Raw genomic sequence first — 7,494 nt, forward strand, 5'->3', positions numbered from 1 at the left:
TTCGTGGCCGGCCAGCTCTCTGCTGGGAGAAAGTTCTTTCTTTTTCCTACCGCCTGTGCTAAGAGACCCATGGCTGTTAGTTCAAAACCCATAATGGAGTCTTAAACCTCTGTTAGATCTCACCAGAGAACCACATGGTATATGATCAGAATGACCCCAAGGAATTGATACTCAGCCTTTATTTGTCTCTTCTTTCCATGTAATGCTCGCTTTCTCCCTTGTGGGGAACAGCACATCTGGGATAAATGTTGAAGGGGAATCACACCACTGTGACCGAGTTCATCTTGTTGGGATTCACGGACAACCAGCCCCTGAGAGTCATGCTCTTTGTGGTGTTTCTGTTGATCTACCTGCTCATCCTGGTGGGGAATCTCGGGATGGTCACTTTAATCAGGATTGAGTCCCGGCTTCACACCCCCATGTACTTTTTCCTCAGTAACCTGGCCCTCTTAGATGTCGGATACTCCATTGTCATCGCTCCCGAGACACTGATGGCCTTTGCAGTGGAGAGCAAAGCAATTACATTCACTGGGTGCGCTCTGCAGTTCTACTTCTTCTGCATTGCTGTGTCCTGTGAGTGCTGCCTGTTGGGGGTGATGGCGTATGATCGCTTCACAGCCATCTGCAGCCCATTGCTGTACACCGTCATCATGTCCAAGCGGTTCTGCGTGCTGCTGGTGCTGGGGTCGTACCTAGCCAGCTGGGTAAATGCAACAGTTCAGACTATATTTATATTCCGTTTGTCCTTCTGTGGATCAAACATCATCAATCATTTCTTCTGTGATGTGCCCCCCCATCCTGAAATTGGCCTGCTCTGACACCCACATCACAGACACTGTTCACTTCACCTTTTCTATTGTAATTATAACATCTACTCTCCTGACCATTGTCATCTCCTTTGTGTACATTGTGGTAGCTATTCTAAGGATCAGCTCCACGGAGGGCAGGCGCAAAGCCTTCTCCACCTGCACCTCCCACCTGACGACCGTCACCATCTTCTACGGAACGGTCATTTTTATGTATTTGCGGCCCAGTTCAAAGTACTCCATGGACCAGGACAAAATCATCTCTGTGTTTTATACCCTGTTGATCCCCATGCTGAACCCCCTGATCTACAGCCTGAGGAACAAGGAGGTGAAAGAGGCTTTTAGGAGGATGATAGGAAGGTTTTTTTTCTCAGTGAATGTAAAGGTGGAGACTTTATTTTGAATAAATAAATGGGAGTAAGATGGAGGAGTCACTTCTCTGTGTCGTTATCTTGAGTTCCGTGAATCACCAAATGTGTTTGTGTTGCATCAAAAGACACTAACGGTCAGATTTTCCAAACAGTTCTGCATCCACCCACCAGCTACTAGTTCAGCACTTCAGCAAGTCGTCCAATTTTCCAAAGTGCTCAGCTGCCAGTCAGGGCCTTAAATTCAGAGCCCAGAATCATTGATCTCAATGGTAACTGCTCCATGCTGAGCACTGGGGCAGATCTGGCACCTTCATGAGGGTCCTAACTGGTGTAGTAGGAAGAGAGCCTGAAACAAGGGGCCCAGTATGGGGCCTGCAGCCTGAGCAAGAGTTGCGGCTAGAAGCAAGCACTGCTCACAGGTGCAGCATAACTCCGCCAGCCTCTCGGTCAGACTGTGCGTGTGTGGAAAAGTACAGCCACTGGCAGGAAAGGAGCTGAGGCTGCAAAGCAAACACCGCTAGGCTGGAATCACAGGCTCCTGTACTTAGCACTAGGAGCACCCGGGACATCAAGCGCTAGAACATCCGGACACCAGAGAGAGAACCAGAACCTGCTGACCTCCTAGGTGTCGTGACATGATGAATAGAGATGTTTTGGTTATACCACCCCATACATGGAGACGGGTAGGCTTAGGTGACATCAGAGGGTGCTACATGACCTCATCAGAGGGCAACGCATCAGGGGGCAGTACAAGCCCTATTGGTAGTAGGGTATAAATAATTATTACAATAAAGCAACTTGTTCGGCCCAGGGGATGCTGGTAGGTCCATCCAGTGATTAAGCCAGCCGTTCCATTGTATCGGAGTGCTCAAATTTGAAGGGTCTTGTAACATATAGGACACTTCTCATTGTGCTTCACCACAATAAACCAGGGCTTGGGTGCCTTCGTTGCTTAGCTCATCTGTGGTTGTCGATTTCTTCGATCGTGGGGTGTTGTCTCGGTTACCTGCAGAAGCTGAGACGTACACACACAGGGGTACACATGCAGCCAAACAACATCTGTCAGCGCTCTGAACGAACACTGACCACAACTGCGAGCTGAGCAGTACTGAAAATCTGCTTCCAATGGTGGTCACTGAACACTTTAGAAAATCTGGTTGTAACCACAGAAAGGTTTTCAGTGGGACCATTCTTCTCTACTGAGAGATATTACCAGTTCCAGCTCCACTCCCTGTACTAAGCCTCCAGAATATATCTCATCCCTAGGGCCCTACGAAACTCACAGTCCATTTTGGAAATTTCACAGTCATAGCATTTTAAAAATCTTGAATGTCACGGTTTCAGATATTTTAAATTTCCCAGTGTTGTAACCCTGGGGGTCCTGACCCAAAAGAGGGTCAGGGAGCAAAGCTATTGTAGGAGGGTCATGGTATTGCCACCTTTACTTCAGCACTGACTTCAGGGATGGGTGGCTGGAGAGTGGTGGCTATTGGCCAAGAACCCAGCTCTGAAGGCCGTGGTGATGCCAGCAGTAGCGGAGAAGTAAGGGTGGCAATACCATACCCTGCCACCCTTCCTTCTCCACTGCTGCTGGCGGTGGTGCTGCCTTCTGGGCTAGGTGCCTGACCAGAAGCTGCTGCTCTCTGGTTTATAGGTTTATATTAGAGAATATTTTGGCTGTAACACAAGGGACCTGCAGGCCACATCCTGTATGTTGAGCTAAGACAAAGTTCTCATACATATGTTTGGGACCTTTCACCTAGATAGATGGTGATGAGCTAAAGCATAAGGTCCATGTATGCCTGCGACTTGTACCATAGAGGATGGGTTAAAGCAGGTTGGCATAGGTCAGGGAGGATGCAGCTAGAAGTACCCATGGTGCATAGCGAACTCCCATAATCCCCCCCACACACACACACTCACACACCGGGGAAGAGTTGGGGGAGCCCCAGCCAGGTTCCGATCCAAACTGGGACCTGGTCCGGAACCGTGGGGAATGGGATCGGGGTTGGGAGGTCCCAGAGCCCTCGTGGGAGGGGGCCATGCAGGAGCCGTCCGGGTCTGGGCTGCGGGAGGTGATAGGTGGAGGCTGCTCGTCTGCACCGGAGGCCGGGACTGCAGTGAAGCCCCGCTTGTCATTGGATTCACCCGGCTGGCTGGAGCGCGGGGTGGGGGTGCGGCACCGGGCCCACCCCAAGTTTAGTCATCAGATGCAAGAAGAGTTTCTTAAAGAAGCCACATCCTTTGTCCCCCCGGCCCAGCACTAAGGGGGTCTGCAACCAGTTCCTCCTGGCTGGAGGAGGGCAGGGGCCCTGGGGGAGACACCAGGACAGGCTGAGAATGGCTAGCTCAGTCCTCGAGAAACGCCCCCATATGCCCCCCAGACCCCTGCGACCAGCCCAGAAGCTGCCTGCCTGTTCCCCTACTTGTCCCCCTAGCCCAGCTCCCTCTGCCCTGAACATTGAAAAGACTCACCTGCCTGCAGTGGGGGAGGCGGGAGCCCGGCTGGGAGCTGCAGGAGCTGCACAAACTGGGAGCGAAACAGCTGATACGCGGCTTTGCACCAAACACTAATGATTTTCCGTGAGTGCTGCAGCCCTGGAGCACCCACGGAGTCGGCGCCGATGAGCGTGTGGGTTGCTCACTGGCATAGGTTTGCCGCAGGGTTTGAAGCCTGGAGACCGGGGCACATCTGGCTCCAGAAGTGGAGGACGCCCCCTAAACAAATGTGAGAATCCAACTATTTACACAACTGCTTAAAAAGTAAACTGAAGACAAGAAATCTTGGAAAAAAGAAAAGAGGGATGGAGGAAAAACAGTGAGAACCACTGACAATCACCTTGCTGAAAAAGGAGGAGCTGTTCTAGTGATTGTCATGGGTGGTAAGAAGGAACTGAGAGGGTTCAGGCCCAGCCGGGCCCCCTTTTACCAGCACAGGAGGGTGCTAGAACTGGCCCGGCGGATACCACCGAGGGAAAAAATATCCTGTGACTGTCCATGCAGCACACACACCTAACATGAAAGGGGCATGAACGAGCACCTGAAGAACAGATTTTTTTGTTCACTGGAAAGTCTGATTTAAAAAAAAAAATCATTTTGGGTCAAACCAAAACCAACTTTTTTGAAATGTTCAGTAAATTAAAAAGTAAAAAATAAACATAAAAAAGCTGAGCCGTGTGCTCCAAGGGGTTCCCTGGAGACCGAGGTAGCAAACGCAGGGCTTGGGGCACTGAGCGCCGGGGCTGTGGGTGAGCGGGGAGCAGCCCAGACAGGAGGACACAGAGAAGGAGCCCCAGACACAGCCAGAGAAGCAGTAGTAGCGTGACCTTGAGGGGAAAAGCGAAGGCTGTAAGATTTTGGGTGAGCAAGTGTAACATTCATGTGATTTTTTTATGTCTGCTGGGCTGGGTGCTTGTATCAGTGACAGCAACAATCCATCATGCAGTTCAAACAAAAGCTGGTGGGGTTGGTGCTGGATTTTAGAACCGATGGGTGTTTTAGATCCTGGGGGAGTTCGTTCCTCAGCACTGGATGGCTCCGGGAAAGCTCTGTCTCTGGCTCAGACGAGCCTGCCCCACCCCCTCCTTCATTTGTCTCATTCTTCAACGGTCACCCTGCGCGGCCGAGGACATCCTGCCATTCAGTCACCCCGGCTCAGGCCTGTGGATAAGGCTGATGTTGCTAACTTTATGTTCCGGGTTTAGTGTATGTGTCCTAGGGGGTCGCACACTCGGTTGCTGCTGGCGGGTGAACTTATTGCACACACCAGAGGATTCTCACATCCCTCCATTCCCACCCACAACCTTCCTGTGCGCCACCATCCCATGCCCCTCAATTGCAGGGGCTCTGTGTGCCCCCCAAACTCCCTCATCCTCCCATACTAGGGACCCCTGTTTTCCCCTCCAATGCCAGCGGCATTGTGTGCCTCCCATTCCCCTCATCCCAACAGCTTTGTGTCCCCTATTCCTCACTCTCCCAATGCCTGGGTCCCCAGTTCTCCTCCATAGCAGGGGCTCTGAATTCCCTTATCCCCCCCATATCCCCTCAATCCCTCCATAACAAGGTTCTCTAGTCTTCCCACCCCCCATAAGGAATTGTGTATGCCCCCCATTACTCCCTCCCTCTATACCAGGGCCCCCCTTCTCTCTCAGGCCAGGAGCTCTGTCTGACCCCCATTCCCAACTTCCCCCCCCATGCTAGAGGTTGTGTGTGTCCCCTTCCCCCAAACCCCTTCCCCTCAATTTCATGCTGTCTGGAGTGACTCACTACTGTGAGTGCCAATCTCAGGTCACTCTGGTAGAAAACATGGCAGTCACCCCAAGCCGATGGTGTGGTCTATAATTAGATTTCACCAACCAGTAACAAATGTGAACTCCTGGATCACTGTTCCAGTCTTACCGGGGAGTCACAAACAGTCCACTTAAGCTCTCCAGCCCATTTTACCATGCAAATAAACTGGACTTAGTGATAATAGTCACATAAACCAAAAATCACTCCACATCAGGTTGCTCCCAGTCCCAAGACACCAGTCACTTCCCCCTCATTGATTGGTACTCTGGATCTTACACCAAGGACAACACTGGTAGCCAATTGTATAGTTAACTAATTATAGGTTTATTAGCTGAGAAAAGAAATGAGTGTTCTTGAGGTTAAAGCAGGTAAAATACATTAACAGGTGAGTCAAAGGTTGTATACCCAAAAGGACAGCAGAGATGTAGTAATCTGCCAGTTCAGGGCTACCCAGAATAACACTGGGGATCTCCATCTTCCTGTTTAGTTATTCTACCCTATTAGAATCCAAAGAGTTCAGAGATAAAGGATCTTCCTTTGAATCAGTACTTATAGCTTCTTCTCCACACAACAGTCAGAGCAGTGTTCATACTCACACAATGGCCAATTGCTTTGAATTTAGCACTCTTCATTTGCATTCAATGAGTTATTTAATTACAAGCTTAGACATAATATAACTGCCTGCCTTTACATTATAATAAGAAGAGATAAATGAAAACAATACAAGTAACATTCCATTAGTTTCATGAAGTGCTGACATCTGAATACACTCTTAGATTAACACACACTTTGATCTAGGCCTATCTAATTACCAGGCATGCATAATGTAAATGTAATGTAATAGTAAACAACAAGATATAGTTAGGCGAAAACAATACAATTAACATCTCCTTTGATCTCTATTAACACACAAGTGAATTGGCTGAATATCCACTAATACATTTAACTCCTTTGATAGTCACACACAAGTGAATGGGCCTCTGGCTCTGGCCTGAGCAGCTTTGTAAGTCTCACATCTGCCACCAGGAGTTATGTGAGCCCTTCACACCAGGGTCCCGCATTCTCCCCCCATGTCATGGGCTGTGTGCATGCCCCTGTTCTCCCATCTATACATCCCCATTCCCTCTTCCATCGCTCCTCCATATTATTTTTTTCTGGGAGATCAGTCATTCAGGTGGCCAACATCTTACACTCCACTGGGAGGATGGGCAGAGCTGAGCTGATGGTGTTGTTATGCTGGAGGCATTAATCCAGCCATCAGCTGGTTCTTTGATCTATAGACAACTGCAGAGGTGCTTGAAGATGTAGCTGTGCTAAACGGATGGCAGGGAATTCATGTGTCCCCCATTTCCTCTTTCTGGTTTACTGATTTCTACTAAACTCAAAAGGGTTCTGGCCATTGGTGCCCAGGGCACTGCCTGAAATTTTGGAATTGATCAGATGAGGCATTGAAAAGTTATCCCATTACAGACAGAGAGACAGACAGAGAAATGGCACCTAGCGGGGTGTAAGGGCGTTGCATGGCTGGCCAAAAGGTGACATTTCTAGGGTTTTTTTATCCCTTGGATGGGGCAGAATCCACCACTTCCCTTCCTCACCCATCCCCCACAATGTAAATGGAGAAAATGTCTCTCATCAGTAGCCAGCAAAGCTCAGTCCAGATCCACAGGGGCAGGTTCCTCCCCGTGGTGGGACTGAGGTGGGCCAGACAGAGAAGTGGGGGCTGCGCTGTACATCTTGTGGGCACCCTACATGTTGATTTTGTTAACAATGCGCGTTTAAACATGTATTTTATCCATGTTATCCTCAAAAGGAGAATAAAAATATACACAGATCGGTTTTAACCTTCATCTATGGCAGCGAACTGGTGCAACATTTATTCACAGAAAATCAATCGGAAAAATATATGTATTCAGGATGCTCCTCTCTCCAAACCTCGTCTCTCTCCTGTAAACCATTTCTCCTGTTTAAATTTCTTTGGAAATTCTTGATAATTTATACATAACATAAATCCAAAGGGCAGTACG

General features: G+C 49.2%; 1 pseudogene; it reads left to right on the forward strand.

The window, feature by feature from the left end:
* Positions 1 to 245: 245 nt before the first annotated feature.
* LOC135978659 (olfactory receptor 5AR1-like) lies at positions 246 to 1,209 on the forward strand (annotated as a pseudogene).
* Positions 1,210 to 7,494: the final 6,285 nt, after the last annotated feature.

The sequence above is a fragment of the Chrysemys picta genome, unplaced genomic scaffold, assembly GCF_011386835.1.
Source record: "Chrysemys picta bellii isolate R12L10 unplaced genomic scaffold, ASM1138683v2 scaf368, whole genome shotgun sequence".
Classification (NCBI taxonomy): domain Eukaryota; kingdom Metazoa; phylum Chordata; order Testudines; family Emydidae; genus Chrysemys; species Chrysemys picta.